Source organism: Aquarana catesbeiana, linkage group LG02 (genome assembly GCF_042186555.1).
Source record: "Aquarana catesbeiana isolate 2022-GZ linkage group LG02, ASM4218655v1, whole genome shotgun sequence".
NCBI lineage: Eukaryota > Metazoa > Chordata > Amphibia > Anura > Ranidae > Aquarana > Aquarana catesbeiana.
In genome coordinates, this window is record NC_133325.1 from 366,340,446 (window position 1) to 366,357,037 (window position 16,592).

General features: G+C 40.7%; 1 protein-coding gene across 4 annotated transcripts in view; it reads left to right on the plus strand.

The window, feature by feature from the left end:
- Positions 1–16,592, plus strand: part of AUTS2 (activator of transcription and developmental regulator AUTS2) — a 2,093,484-nt gene that overhangs the window by 407,916 nt on the left and 1,668,976 nt on the right. The window lies entirely within an intron of this gene.

Below are 16,592 nucleotides of genomic sequence, written 5' to 3' on the forward strand. Positions count from 1 at the left end.
CGGCTATTGCATTGCCATTCCGACAATACACATAGAAGTTCATTGATAAAAATGTCATGGGAATTCCCCACAGGGGAACCCCGAACCAAAATTAAAAAAAAAAAAATGACGTGGGGGTCCCCCTAATTTCCATACCAGGCCCTTCAGGTCTGGTATGGATATTAAGGGGAACCCCGGACAAAATTTTTTAAAAAATGACGTGGGGGTCCCCCTAAATTCCATACCAGACCCTTCAGGTCTAGTACGGATTTTAAGGGGAACCCCACGCCAAAAAAAAAAAAACGGCATGGGGTCCCCCCAAAAATCCATACCAGACCCTTATCCGAGCACACAACCTGACAGGCTGCAGGAAAAGAGGGGGGGATGAGACAGCGCCCCCCCATCCTGAACCGTGCCAGGCCACATGCCCTCAACATCTCTTGTCATTTTTAACATTTTTGACAGTTTTTTAGTAAAATGGTAGGGGTACTTTTGTACCCCCTTACCATTTCACACGGAGGGGCGGGATCTGGGGGTCCCTTTGTTAAAGGGGGCTTCCAGATTCCGATAAGCCCCCCGCCCGCAGACCCCCACAACCACCGGTCAGGGTTGTGGGTATGAGGCCCTTGTCCTCATCAACATGGGGACAAGGTGTTTTGGGGGGCTACCCCAAAGCACCCTCCCAATGTTGAGGGCATGTGGCCTGGTACGGTTCAGGAGGGGGGGCGCTCTCTCATCCCCCCCTCTTTTCCTGCGGCCTGCCAGGTTGCGTGCTCGGATAAGAGTCTGGTATGGAATTTAGGGGGACCCCCACATCATTTTTTTTTTAATTTTGGTTCGGGGTTCCCCTGTGGGGAATTCCCATGCCGTTTTTATCAATGAACTTCTATGTGTATTGTCGGACCGGCAATGCAATAGCCGCGAGTAGTTTTAAATGGCTTTTTGTCAGACTGTTCTAAACACGGGAAACATGCGCCCCTTTACAGGCATACTATAGACACCCCCCAGCTACGAAATTTAAAGGGATATTACACTTTTATTGTTTGACTTTAAGCATTATTAAAATCACTGCTCCTGAAAAAACAGCCGTTTTTAAAACTTTTTTTGCATTGATCCATGTCCCCTGGGGCAGGCCCCAGGTCCCCAAACACTTTTTATGACAATAACTTGCATATAAGCCTTTAAAATTAGCACTTTTGATTTCTCCCACAAACTTTTAAAGGGTGTTCTGCGGCATTCGAATTTGCCGCGAACACCCCAAATTGTTCGCTATTCGGCGAACTTGCGAACAGCCAATGTTCGAGTCGAACTCATGTTCATGTTCGAACTCGAAGCTCATCCCTAGTGGTATGTAAGTGTCGCATAGCAACAGTGCCAGAAACTCTTGAAGTGTGTCTTGTTCTTCTGCAGGTTCCTGTCATTAAGCACTTAAGTATAGGGTAGTGACAGGGTTGTTTAAAACATAGGGTTACGTATTTCAGATGAAAACTGATCATGTATAGCAAGAGTAAGTGAGGCCTACACCATTATTTCTTGTAAACACACGTTTCCAGGAAGCAAAATTACACTCAGAAATCAAAATGATGTCAGTGGCATCTGAATGTTTCAATAATCATGTTCTGTAAGCTCTCTACTTTATGTGAAATCACTCACACTGACAGATGCTTAATCATTAGTTCTTTAGCAACAGGCACTCTTGTTACTTGCAGTTTCAATGATATTTAAACCATCTGGCTTCAAGAGCTTTGTGTCTCTTTCACTAACTAATCCATTATGCTAATGTATGTGTAGGGAACCTGTGTTAATCTGGAGCTTTCCTAGTTACATTGGGTGTTTTTTTTTATAAAGCTGAGACTGGGCTGTATCCATCCTGAGCTTTGTTTGCTTTTCCTGTGCTCTGAAGGTTTTTTCTAATATCAGGATATTGATTGCTTTTGCCTGCAACGGTTGAGGAACTTTTAGTCAGTGTGCAAAGAACTAATAACGGAGTTATGAATATTTATCATCTCCAGCCAATCACTGGGGATTTTGCTTAGTGGTGCGAGCTGTAGGAGGATGATAAATGTTTGGCGTGACCTTCCAAGATTGTTCATTCTGCCTCTGGGCTCTGCCTGGGTGTCAAAGCTCTGTGGATTACATTTGTCCTACTGGAGGGTCTGTGCAAGAAGAAATCCACCTGGAAGAAGCATTTTTAGGGTTCATGGGTATGGATAAATTTTCTCTTATAGCAAAAAAATGGGCACCCACAAGTCACAGATGGTCCATACAGTCCGCTGGCAGAAGTCTGTCAATGACAGCCTGAAATACATAGCAGCTAGACACCTCTGAATGGTACTCGCATACAGGGCCAATTGTGTACAGGGACATATGTTCTAAATGTGGACTTTCTGTGTTCAGGGCATAAATCACTATACGCATATGGCCTTTCATGCAGACAATGGTCGGATTTGTGAGTGTGTATTTCAGACTGTCATTGATTTTGATAGGCTGCTGGCAACAGGTTGTATGCACCACCTGTGACTCCCAGGCTCTGAAATACCCCTCTTTTGTAACACTGTATGGGCAAATGCTTCCATGTGCATGAGGCCCCAACCGAATCTCCTGTGCTTGAGTAGTGTCAGGGATAGCTGGGTAGAAGCTACTACTTGACTGTAAAAGGATTCACGGCTTACAGAAAAAAGTACTTGTTCCGCTCTGAAAAGGATAAGGGTTGAAATTGTCAAGAGAGGAAAAGATCCATTCAAAATGCTCTACAGACTCATAGGAAGATAGAGTAAGAATAGTCACCACCTTCTCAAACAATCATGAGATTGTGAAAAAAACTTTGGTGAAACATTGGTACCTCCTTACAGGGGACCCTATTCTAAAGAAGTACATTGCAGACTACCCCCAGATCACGCATAAAAAATGTAGATCATTGAAAGGTCGTCTAGTACATACCCACTTTCAGGAATCCTGGGGACAGGCTGAGAATCTGATTGGGATGTTTAAATGTGATAATTGCGAATATTGTGGTTGGATCCTAGAGGGAGAATCATTCTTGCTGTCAAATGGGTGTGTGCATAGGATTAAACAGTATGTAGACTGTCAGACTAAATGTGTAATTTACATTGCATTATGCAAATGTGGATCCTTTTATATAGGAAAAAACTTTTAGAAATCTTTGGAGAAGGATCTATGATCATATTTATTATATTAAGAGGAATCTTCTGTACACCTCCATTGGCAGGCATGTTGCTCTCCAGCATAGACATGATACCTCGATGATTCAGTTTACAGTTCTGGAGAGAATCACTGAAGATCCCAAGGGTGGCAATGTAGACAAAAAGCTACTACAACGGGAGGTCAGGTAGATTTTTAATTTAAATGCCACCTCTCCTCCAGGCCTAAATGAAGCTTTAAGCTTTAAGCCTCTTCTGGGCTAAACAATCAAACATAAATCTCTTCTTTCCCTTTGGACATTTTCAAGCTATGGTGGATGAGGACAAATGATACCAATACATATTTCTATGGATACTATCCCTTCCATTCAACTGTTATGTGGTCTGTATAACTACATGGTCTAATCATGCAATTAATATAATAATTTTGATTAAATATTTGTGCATTGTTTTTATAAAGAAAATGAAAGGTGTGGCAGTGAGTATCTATATAGTGCATTGTCAGGGGTGATTTAACTGTGATGCATTACTTATGACATATTCTTTGCCTCCCCCTAGTGGTGGCTGGGTGCTGAGTATCCCTTTTTTGTTGCCTATCGGTTTTTATAATTGGGGGAACCCCTGCATGGAAAATACAGTATCTAGCTATAGTGTGACTGATTGTCTCTATCAGGCCTAGGTGGTGGTGATGCGGTGGCAGGAGTTGGGGGGATACCATCTTTTCCCCATATATTTGAGCGGATGGATGCTTTATCCACTAGATCAAGTATTAATACTCCCAATATATCATCTTCCCTTATCTGGCTTATATGGTAGGAACATTTATGCTCCTATTTATTCACTATCACTTCTAATTGCTCATGTATTAATTGATTATTCTCTAAGTGTCTACTAGATGCGAGTGTGCAGGTGCACACTTCCGCAATCTAGTCCGCACACCGAGAATCTACTGCGCATGTGAGAGCACCATAGTGTGCATGCACAAGAGCCGACAGAACGGTCCATCTACCTCGGGCCATTTATTTGGGGGGAGTCGATATTTGCCATCCCCCCGTTTTGCGGTGTTATTTGGTGTTAGTGGGGACTCCCTGCACCTCTGGAGTATCTGATGGAGCACTTTAATATCTGTTCTTAAAAGTTATCTGACGTTTGTCTTTTAAAGTGAATTGTTTCTTTGTTCTCCCCCTGCCAGCATTCATTTTGGTAGTGCTCATTAGGGATGAGCCGAACACCCCCCCCGGTTCGGTTCGCATCCAGAACATGCGAACACGCAAAAAATTTGTTTGAACACGCGAACACAGTTAAAGTCTATGGGACACGAACATGAATAATCAAAAGTGCTCATTTTAAAGGCTTATATGCAAGTTATTGTCATAAAAAGTGTTTGGGGACCTGGGTCCTGCCCCAGGAGACATGTATCAATGCAAAAAGAAGTTTTAAAAACGGACAATTTTTCGGGAGCAGTGATTTTAATAATGCTTAAAGTGAAACAATAAAAGTGTAATATTCCTTTAAATGTTGTACCTGGGGGGTGTCTATAGTATACCTGTAAATAGGGTGCATGTTTCCCATGTTTAGAACAGTCTGACAGCAAAATGACATTTCTAAAGGAAAAAAGTCATGTAAAACTACTATCTCTAGCGCCGGCTATAATGAATTGTCAGTCCGGCAATACTTATAAATGTTCATTGATAAAAATGGCATGGAATTTCCCCACAGGGGAACCCCAAACCAAAATTTAAAAAAAAATGCGTGTGGGTCCCCCTAAATTCCATACCAGACCCTTATCTGAGCACGCAACCTGGCAGGCCACAGGAAAAGAGGGGGGGTGAGAGAGCGCCCCCCTTGAACCGTACCAGGCCACATGCCCTCAACATTGTGGAGGGTGCTTTGCACTGCCAGCAAGCTTGATGTTGAGCGACCTTGTCTGCGTAGGTGAAGGGTTGCCCTTTGAAAACAGAGTGTCATGCAGAGAAAGGTGTGACAGTTACTAACGTCCAACGAGCAACTCAAATCATGTGTGTGAAGTAAAACATTTCTTGAAAGGGTGTTTAACCATTAGCCAACCAGCCGCCGCAGTTATACTGCGGCAGGTTGGCTCGGCTGGCTCGCTGATGCGACTAGATTTGGTTCGGGCTGAAGAGTGAGTGAATGGTGTGTAGAGCCGAGGATATGAATCATTGTGCTGCTGTGATGTAACGCCGATGCGACTAGATTCAGATCGGGCTGAAGAGTAAGTGAATGGTGTGTAGAGCCGAGGATCCGAATCATTGTGCCACTGTGATGTAATGCAGATGCGACTAGATTTGGATCGGGCTGAAGAGTGAGTAAACGGTGTGGTGTATAGAGCCGTGGATCCAAATCATTCTGCCGCTGCAATGTAACACCAATGGAACTAGATTTGGATCGGACTGAAGAGTGAGTGAGTGGCGTGGATTCGAATTGTTCGTGCTGCCGACGTGACTCGATATGAATCGGCTTGAGCAGTGGGCTGACACGAGTCGTTACACCGCCGATGCAACTGGACTCGAATGGGGTATAAAATATTTATGAATGGGTGGTAGTGGCTTTTGAAAAAAAAAAATGACTGGCTACGAATACATGCGGATGATACAGTAAGTTTATGAAGCAGTGTGAATAAGGCAAGGGACCTATGACATGCGGTGATGACAGTTTTACGAATGGGGAACATGACAAACAATGGTTCGCTGGGGTGTAGAAAAAGGTATTAACGAATCCTACCTGCGACAGAGAACGCGGAACGATCGGTGAAAAGCTACGAACGGGGAACTGCAACACCCTGGAATTCGAATACACAGACTCATGAACACGCAGTGAGCTGGCAGAGTCGGCCTGGTGACGTAATACCGCGCACTGGAATCTACAAAAGACCACTGTAGGTGGTATGCTTAAATACCCCCAGGCTCCTCCCATAATTTCAAGCCACCATACTGGCCTTTGTGTATATATATATATATATATATATATATATATATATATATATATATATATATATATATATATATATATATATATATAAACGTTTTGCCTTGCATTTCTACTTGAAACTGAATGGGTTGTTTTACAAGGTATTTGTTCACAGATTCTTTAAGGAAAAACCTGGTGACCTACCTCATAAGCTTCACTAAGAAAATTCTATGGGGAAAAATGGCCCTCAAGCATATCAAACATGATGCACAGAGAGCTGGGCCATAGAATTGCCAAGAGTCACATACAATCTGACATACACATAAAAACATACATTATTTGATTTTATGAAGACTACTATGCCCTGTACACACGATAGGATTTTCTGATGGAAATTGTGTGATAGGACCTTGTTGTCAGAAATTCCGACCGTGTGTAGGCTCCATCACACATTTTCCATCGGAATTTCCGACACACAAAGTTTGAGAGCATGCTTTAAAATTTTCCGACAACAAAATCCGTTGTTGGAAATTTGGAAATTCCGATCGTGTGTACATAAATCAGATGCACAAAGTTTCACGCATGCTCAGAATAAATTAAGAGGCGAAAGCTATTGGCTACTGCCCTGTATATAGTCCCGACGTACGTGTTTTACGTCACCGCGTTCAGAACGATCGGATTTTCCGACAACTTTGTGTGACCGTGTGTATGCAAGACAAGTTTGACTCAACATCCGTCGGAAAAAATCCATGGATTTTGTTGTCGGAATGTCTGATCAATGTCCGACCGTGTGTACGGGGCATTAGTGTAGAAACAGATGTATTCAAGCATTATTTTAATTTACCTATACCTATACCTACTATCAACATTATACAGTGCTATTAATCCCCAGATTTTCTTTAGGGAATGCTTCTTCTGCATTTTGCTTGTTTACATCAAACTAAGTGCTTTTTGTGCGACAGATATGACATTATGTTTAACTCTGACCTATCAAGACTGTTAAAAATTTTATATGTGGTACAACATAACCTGTAGTAAACGTCTCCTAGCTGGCTTGAGCATTTTTAACGTGGCATTTGCTCTCTTGGCAGAATGACTGCCAATATGGATTTATATCAGACAACACAATGCAGTGCATATCAGTTTGCAGAGAGACACTGATTCTATTTGTCTGATGTAGATGCATTTTGTAAGTCTGATGGTGATATAAATTGAATAGACTTTCATACAGAGCTATAATTTGAAATCCACATTGTCCTGTGTATTGAAAAATCATTTTTTCTTTCGTACATAACAGATTTAGTCTGCTCTTGCCTATTGCACACATACATTAGTTTAAGATCACGTAAGAGATAGATACAACATTTGAAATCTATAGGTGCTTCATACTAATACAATTCACCCACAAAAAAGAATTACTTAGACTAAGGTACCCTCTTAAAGTCATCTTTCTGTGCCTTTGTAACAAATGGGATATGTGTTAATGATTTCAGTTGGAACTACACTGCATCTGATCACCACAAACCAAAACGCTATTTAATTAATGTTCAAGATTAATATTATTTATTAATATTCAAGAGAAACTCACCCACCTATCCATGTCTCCATGCTTTATTCTGCTGAAAAAATCACTTTGAAAAACATCTCCTAGCATTTCTGACCATAGCCATCTTGAGTAAGGGCAGATGATTCATGTAGCATTTACTTACTGGAATCCATCTGCCCTTAGCTTAAGCATGCATGCTGCTTATTCCCTAAAGACTCCTTGGATGTATGACATTGTTTGCCCTTGCTTGGAAACCAGTAAATAACTTAAGAAATGTTAAAACAATTAAAGCAAATAAATATAATATATTTTCCTATCTATTTACTAATGCTAGCAGCATAAGGATTAAAAATAGTCAATGTTGATTCAGAGAGTGAAGTTTCACTTTTCATAGAGAATGGCCCTGCAATATAAAAGAATTTATTTTTAGATCCTGGATGTCTTCATAAAGAATACATGTCATACTTCCTCTCTGCCATTGCAAAAAAGTTAGCCTATACACGATAGACAGATAGATAGATAGATAGATAGATAGATAGATAGATAGATAGATAGATAGATAGATAGATAGATAGACTATTTTGCATGTGTATGAAAAATAAGACCCTGCAGCAAAAGGTTTAACCCGTTTATGAATCTAAGTACCCATTTCATATGCAGGTGAAGCATTCTTATTTTGCCCACAGCAATGTACCATTACATTCTCTACCCTGTAAAAAGAAAAATGGCTTCTTGAATCTGATTGGTTTTTATGGGTAACTCAGACATTTTCTTTCTTCTGTTTGACAGTTCCATCGCCTTTCCGATGTATATCTGTTCTGCAGTGTGTGATTTTCTTGAGGATTGTAAGTGAACAAAGGAAACGCAAAAGATATTGACAGCGTTTCAGATAGTATTAGGGTAGATTTAACTCTGTGTAATTTTGTGATAAATCTTGTCTGCAATCCTCTTTTTGTTCTCTTATCATGTCCTTATTGATTTTACTTTTGGAATGAGTACATGCTGTTAAATAAATGTAACCATTAACCGTAGGCAACAAAACAGATAGAGGCTTCACTTCAAGAGAATAGCACATTAAGCATGCTAGTGTGCAGGAGACACGCTACTGCTTGGAAACAACAATTCACAGTTTAGAAGAGAAAGGGAATATTCTGACCTATTAAGTGGTCTTAAATAAAAAATAATTATTAAACACTGCTGTCAAACTCAGATGGTTAGCTTAGTTTAAAGGGAAATTAATCTGGGTGATAGCAGCATCACTTCCTCAGGACCTCAGTACTTTACCAGGTTAAATACATTCCTGAAAATATACTGTAACAGTATCATACATGTTATCATTAAAAAGCAGTCCCTAAGCTTCAGTCCAGTGACTTTGGTGAAGCTGGCAATACATAAATCGAAATTCAGCCAGTTCAGCAGGATCCAGATGAATTTCAATCATTGTGTGGCCACTGTGGTTGAACAGAAGTTGATCTACTGATTGACTTCTGTTCAACCTCCCCCTGTTGGTATATTTCTGCTCAATCAGCACTGCAGGAAATAGGCTGCAGTGCTGATCTGTGTATTCCAATCATGTGCAAGCAAAAATGCTGTTATTTATATTTTCCTTTCACGTGATATTGGGTATTCTTTGCAAAGTACAGCGTTATCTCATTTAGTAAGCTCTGGAGCAACTGCACTTTGCAAAGTGCACAGTCTATTTCCTTTTAGTAAATCAACCCCAATGTCTCTTTTTGCTGAGCAACCTGAAATGGTTGACATGGACAGTACCATGTTTGATCCACTGGACAATCTTGCCTTGTGCCTTGTTTCTTCTTAACCTTAAAGTGATTGTAAAAGCAGAAGGTTTTTTATCTTAATGCATTCTATGAATTGAGATAAAAAGTCTTCTGTATGCAGCAGCCCCTCTTAGCCCCCCCAATACTTACCTGAGCCCCCTCTCTATCCAGTGATGTTCATGAGTGAATCAGCCATTCGGGACTCTCCCTCCTGATTGGCTGAGACACAGCAGCAGTGCCATTGGCTCCCACTGCTGTCAATTGAACTCAGCCAATCAGGTGAGAGAGGGGATGGAGCTGGGCCATGGCGTCTGAATGGATACACAGAGTTGCAGCTTGCCTAGGGTGCCTCCATAGCAAGCTGGGAGTGAGGGGGCCAGGAGCTCCAGCCAGGGACCTGAGAAGAGGAGGATCCAGGCTGCCCTATGCAAAACCACTGCACAGAGAAGGTGAATATAAAATGTTTGTTATTTTAATATATAAAAAAGAGACTTTACAATTACTTGAAACACTTTGGTCCTCCCATGAACTTCCTGATTTAAGTCATGTCTCTGCACTTCCTGTTTGCCATATTATTGTGCCCTATCTAGCCAATATCTTGGTCTTGTCACGCCTGGTGCAGTCCATATCTCTCTATCACTCTTTACCGACTTTAGGGTTGTTCCCCAACCACGCTTCTACTTATTCCCAACCTGCAACCACTTGTTACTAATCTTTTGCTTGTTCATTGACTATGCTTCTGCTTGATCCCTATCTGCTTTATCTGCTACTGGACCCCAGCCTGCTCACCTCCTGATGGGGTGATTCAGAAGACTGTGACCTAATACTAACATGCAGTAAAACCCATCTCCACCATCAGCAGCCCGTGTCATCCACCAATGTGACTTGCTGCTGTACTTATTCAGCTGGTGGGTGGGAGCCTCTCTACTGCTATAGCTACTGGCCTCTGAGCCTAACCTCTGACCTTGACAGTAGTGCTACTTTGACAGTCAAGTAGTATTAATGGTTAAATAATTGAATTATTGTAGTATCAATCTGCTATTGCCAGCCAACTCCACCACTGGAAAGCACATAAATAGAGGGGTCACTGGTAATAACAAACATTTTTTTACATAACTGTGTCATCTCTGAGCCATTCCAGTTCAGGAAGTAGATTATGATCCTGATTAGTGCCTAAACAAGATGCGGCTTTCCTTTCCTGATGAAAGAAGCAGACTAAGGCATTGTAAGGAGGAATACTAAGATGGCTAAGAGGTAATACATACGCAACCTACACAATATATACAATGCATACACTTAAAAATATATATACTAGGACCACTTTAATACGGTTATTTAAAAGTGGATGGGTGAAGTTGAGTTATATGACAAACAACATATAGTGAAAACATAGATAGACCTGAGAAATCAAATAAAGAAGAGCATTGGATGGCAAGCCCAATTAGAAGCAGAAAAGTCAGTCAGTTACTTGTTCATACCATAGGTGGTGATTATGTTAAAAAGGAAAACTGACTCTCATACAATGTATTTTTGGAACATCTCCATTTGTCAGGGCCAGATCAATTCTTTTTTTTTAATGTATAGTGTAGTCAATATAGATATTGAAATGTGGTCACAAGGGGAGCAGTAACTGGATAGATGTTAGACACTGCAGGATGCAAAAAGAACTTCAGGCCAGCAGCATGGGATGGATTTGTTTTTTTTTTCCTACTTGATTTGATTGTAGCCGTATTAGTGCAATTGTGACAGAGAAAATTGAGTACTGTCCGTGATACTTTTTTTATTTGCACTAACATACAATTTTTCAGGACAAGCTTTCGGGGTATGTCCCCTTCTTCAAGGTCCAAGCAGTACTCAAAGTACTGAGTACTGCTTGGACCTTGAAGAAGGGGACATACCCCGAAAGCTTGTCCTGAAAAATTGTATGTTAGTGCAAATAAAAAAAGTATCACGGACAGTACTCAATTTTCTCTTTTTTTTTTCCTCACATTTCCGTTTCATTTTTGTGCTCAGTGATTCCAGTGGTACTAATGGTCACTAGTCTCTCCATGCTTCACATGCATATACATACTCAGAAAATATGTGTCCTGTACACATGCTTACTTACTAGAAATGTGTCTCACTTTGATGCAACAGTGGGACATGGCCATGCAATACTTCATTCACAGCTGTTTGTTATCCTGCATGCCCTATAATGAAACTCCCGGTCATAAAATCTCTAACGATACTACAGAAGGGGGTGGATTTACTAAAGACAAATATTCTGTGCACTGCAAGATCTTAGTAAATGAGCATAAGCTCTGCTGATTTCTACCATCCAATCATGTGCAAGCAAAAATGCATTTTTTTTAAATGTTCCTTGCATGTGATTGGGTATTATTTGCAAAGCAAAGCTTAACCTCATTTACTAAGCTCTGGAGCAACTGCAATGCACAGTATATTTGCCTTTAGTAAGTCAACCCGAAGGTATTTTAGGTTGTGATTTTATGCCAGTGTTAATAAAGAACATCTTGTTACTGCTTTAGAATTTCAGTCCACAAAACCTAGATACAAAAAAGGTGACAACATGCAGTATATCCTTTTTTTAATTTAATATGATTTAAATTGTATAGAAAATTACTATAATACCTCTGCTTTTAGGCTGCATAAAAGGAGAATTTTCAAATAGCCATTCAAGGCTTAAACATTATATAAAAGGTATTTTCTTTGGAAAGTAATAGAGTTCTGTAACGTGAAGACATACAGTACATAGAGAAGACATAAGCTCCCCCTAAAACCTTTCTTTAAGTAGCATTCCAAATGCAAATTAATTCAAATTTGTATGACATGAGTGCATTATAAAATAATGTAGATTAAAATTACATTATGATAACACAACTATGAAAGATGTATTCTAACATTTTATGAGTCCAGAAAGTGTTATAAATTCATAAACAGGAACCTGTTTTTAAACATTCATATACAAAGAATAATAGTGGAGACATTTCCCTTATCCCCAGATCAGATAAAGGACTACTTTGCTTGTTGTTGCCAACCCTGTTGATCTGACCTGACAGCCTCTTTCAAATCATGTTCCCAAATCTGCCTTCTGCCCAGAACTATAATGTCTAATGAATTCAGCCATTTATGCTCCAAGCATTACTGCTGTCTGATTTTCAAGGCCCAGCCAACTCAGGCTATCAGCATATTATTGCTTAGTGTACAATACCATCAAGAATGTCTGTGTAAAGAATTTTGACACTAAAAGAACCCCAGAGACAGTGTTCTTATGTGGAGTGTGGACCTACATTTCAACAATTTCTCTTATTTAAACATTTAAGCATTTTGGTGAGTGTCATTATTTTTCTTTAAGCATTTAAGTATTTTGGCATATGTGTCATCTGTTTGTACATAAGCACAAGACTAGACACCGAAGTGAAAAAAATAGCTTTTTTTTCTTTAGCCTGACTTCTTTGTTGCAACAGTGTAATTTAGTGTGGCTGTTTAAAACTGCTATTTTGTATTACTTGTGTGCTGTTTCTTTGCTTTGTATAGGTTGTTTTGTATGTTACAATGTTAAGGCTGTGACAACAAAATATACAGTTTAAGCTGGACCTCAGGCAATTAAAAACCAATTGCGGTTAGGTTTTCATTGCTACAGATAGACTCCATAACCAAATGGAACAAATGTTTTCCAGTGACAAAGAACCATTAATAGATTAATGTAGAGGTAGTCATGCACACAGCAACAGTCTATACATTCTTGCTCAATAAATAGTCTAGGGTATGTGTTTTTTTTTCGTATTTATTGCTAAATAAACTTGGAGAGGGTGTAGGGTAGTATGGGATACTCCAGTAATTCTACAGAAGAACAGAAGGACACACTTCACTAAGCTATGCTTCTCTGAACAGTCTTTATGCCAGTAACAAAATAAGGTAGCCAGACTGGGTCCTTGCAGGAACTGCCTCAGTCAGAATCACCACTGGCGCTTTCACCCACCGAATACAAGCACTCAGTTACCAGAGCCTGAAGTTTAGGTCTGTTCTCACCATGTCAAAGGATAGCTGGATGCATCCTTCCAGTATACAACAAACATTCTTTAGTGAGGAAGAGGTTAATGCACACAATGCCACAGAACAGCTATGTATCCTTCAGCTTCCATCGGGCACACTTCAGTGATTTCTCCAGACCAGATCCTTAGCTCCAGAAGATTTAGAAATAGGCCCCCCAGCTATACCACAGCTGGAACCTTGATGAACATGAGCTTGAATCAGTAGAACTGCTGCGGGGGTTGTAGCAACCCCAACCCAGACCGGTGGAATCCCTTCAACAAGAACACCCTGCTGTTCTAACACTCAGACTATTTATATGCCCCTACAGCCACCTGATAGGCTGCTGATTTGACTTTCAATCCCACTGTTTTACAAATATTTAAAATGAAGGAGGAAACAATCAACCTGCAGCCTGGGAGATACAGAACAGCCAAAAAGGAATTGCTAGCTGCTTCAATAATTATAGAGTAGCCAAAAAGAAGTAAATTTACCTAAAATCCTAGAAACCTATCTAGGTAGGTGCTCATCTCTTCTCTTCTTGACTCTCCCATTGGTTATGTATACTTTCTCTCCTTCCTGATTATCCCATACTATTAATCTCTTAATTACACCTTTTTACCTGGGTTTGACTTTGGCTGCTGATTTCACACCACGGTGGGAAACCTTGTTCTGCACTCAGGTGTCTAAAACTGAATTCTAATCTTATAAATGAAACATTGAGCGGTTTTATAACTCCCTGACCATCCATTTAAAGTCTAGAATACAAGAAGGCTGTTTACATGTAATGGTCTTAGTGCTTTCCATAGTGGCCGCCACAAATTGAATGTAGCATATTGAGTTGATAGGCGCCACCTCACGTCAGACTCAGCCAATCAAGTCAATAGGGCTGCATGGGAATCAGTTGTATTTTGCATTTGCCCCATTCTAAATTGCCATGAGCAAAAAGAAAAACAAACAAAAGAAAAGAAAAACACCAGACATTCAGGAGATGGCAGGATCACCTCCTGAATTCCTGACAGTGGTTGCTTAGCCACAGAAAAGCAATCTACCACTTTGCTGAAGAACAGGGAAGTGTGGTGGTCTTATATCAATCATGGTCTTAATAGGGACCATGATTGATATCTTTTGCTATAATCCAGCCTCAGTATTGTATGTAAATATGGTTTCCATACTAATAGTAGTGATGTGATGTGCATTTTGGTTATTTTTGCAGGATCTCGGCTACTGAATTCTTCGTTACTTCTTTGTTTCCACTTGATATGAATTGATTATTTTTTAGTTAATTGTCTTGGTCATGTGGTTCTATGAGTAAAAAAAAATGAAAGGTCACTGGAACAGCTACAAGAAAAAAGAAAGCGGAAGAACAGTAGTTTGTAGGGGTTACATAACAGCAAGTGGAAGGATGGTATCACCTGTCGAGGTTGTGATAACTATAGGCTAATGGTGTACACAACCTCAGTTATATGTTTGTAGAGAATACAACTGTTTCCACACAGTAGAAGATGGTCGCTTTTGTGCTCACAGAGGAGGTCCAATCCTTGGTACACTGGGAGAACATCAGTATGGTGAAGTATAATCACCTACTGTAGGTGAAAAGAGATCAAATGTAGCTTATTTTGAAGAAGTGCCTGTGGATGGAATGTGTTTGGCAAAAGCACTGAATGCCAAAGAAGAATTATCGGATGAAGGCTGTCGTAATGTAGAAAACATTTTTATTAACATCAGTAATGCATTTTGTTAAAGTATCTTTGCACAATGTAATACAGGCTATCATCCCAGCCACATACAGACAAGCTTTTCCCGCTGACAGCTCTGCACCCAACTAGAAAGATAACTTGTGTTAGGCCCTGAAAGGACTTGTTTTCATGAAATATGTTATTAATGGTAATAAAAGCTTTTCTTCATTATGACAACCTTCTAGACATGTGCAGAACTGAAAAAAATAGTTCTGTTTCGATTCAGATAGATTCATTATGTTACTAATTTTGTTTTGTTGATTTGTTTTGGAATTTGTTTAGTTTTATTTCATTTAATTTTGTTTATTAATTTTATAACGAATTCCAAATTTTTTGAACGATTAAAATTTGGATCGGTTGAAATATGATTGACCAATTCCAATCCTATGTGAAGAATAGCTGGCTGTGAAGAAGCGAGATGGGAAGCCAGGCCACCTCGTCCTTAACAACTGATGACTCATCAGCTGTCAGTGGGCTTTCCCACTGAGAGCTGAAAAGTAAACAAAACAATGTCTGCAATAGAAAATACAGAAATAAACAGTGTGGGGTCCCCCCAATCCATGCAGCCCGGCAGGCCAGGAAAGGGACGAGCAAACGCCCCCCCTCCTGAACCATACCAGGCCACATGTCCTCAACATGGGGGGCTGCCTTGGGGCAGGGGGCCAAAGCCCCCCGCCCCAAAACACCTTGTCGGGGGGTCTGCACCCCAACCCCAAAGCACCTTGTCCCCACGTTGATGGGCACAATGGCCTCTTTCCCACAACTCTGGGCGGTGCTTGTGGGTTTTGCAGGTGGGGGTTTATCAGAATCTGGAAGCCCCATTTAAGGGGGACCCCAGCTCCCGCCCCACCATGTGAAACACAACCAAAATGTGTAAAAGGTGAATAAAGATAGTGCACATGTTTTTGACAATTCCAAAAATAAAAAAACAATGTGACCTGGAGTAGATCCATCATCAATCGTGATGCCAGCAGCACCGCCAGACCCAAATAAAAAAGAAAACCTCTGGCCTCTTCGAAGGCTTCCTGCCGACTGCCTGCTCCGCCCCATGACATTTCATAAATAGCTAAGCGGTGGAGTCACCCAATGAAATCAGCAGGGGACCCCTCCCCCTTTGTGATGTAATTGGCTTAGCATGCCACGATCGGTGACCAGAGCCCCTCTGCCCCAAAGCTCCCCCCATATTGAAAGATCATGGCCTGGTATGGCTCAGGAGGGGGAGCTCTCAGCTTTCCTGGACTGCTGGCCTGCATGCTCGGATAAGGGCATGTAATGGGTTGGGTGGGGACCCCACTCTGTTTTTTTTCTGTATTTTCTATTGCCAGCATTGTTTTGTTTATATTTCAGCTCCTGAACAACCAGCTATTCTTCACACAGAATTCAAATTGGTCGATCATTTTTCGACCAATCTGAATTTGAATCGTAAAAATTT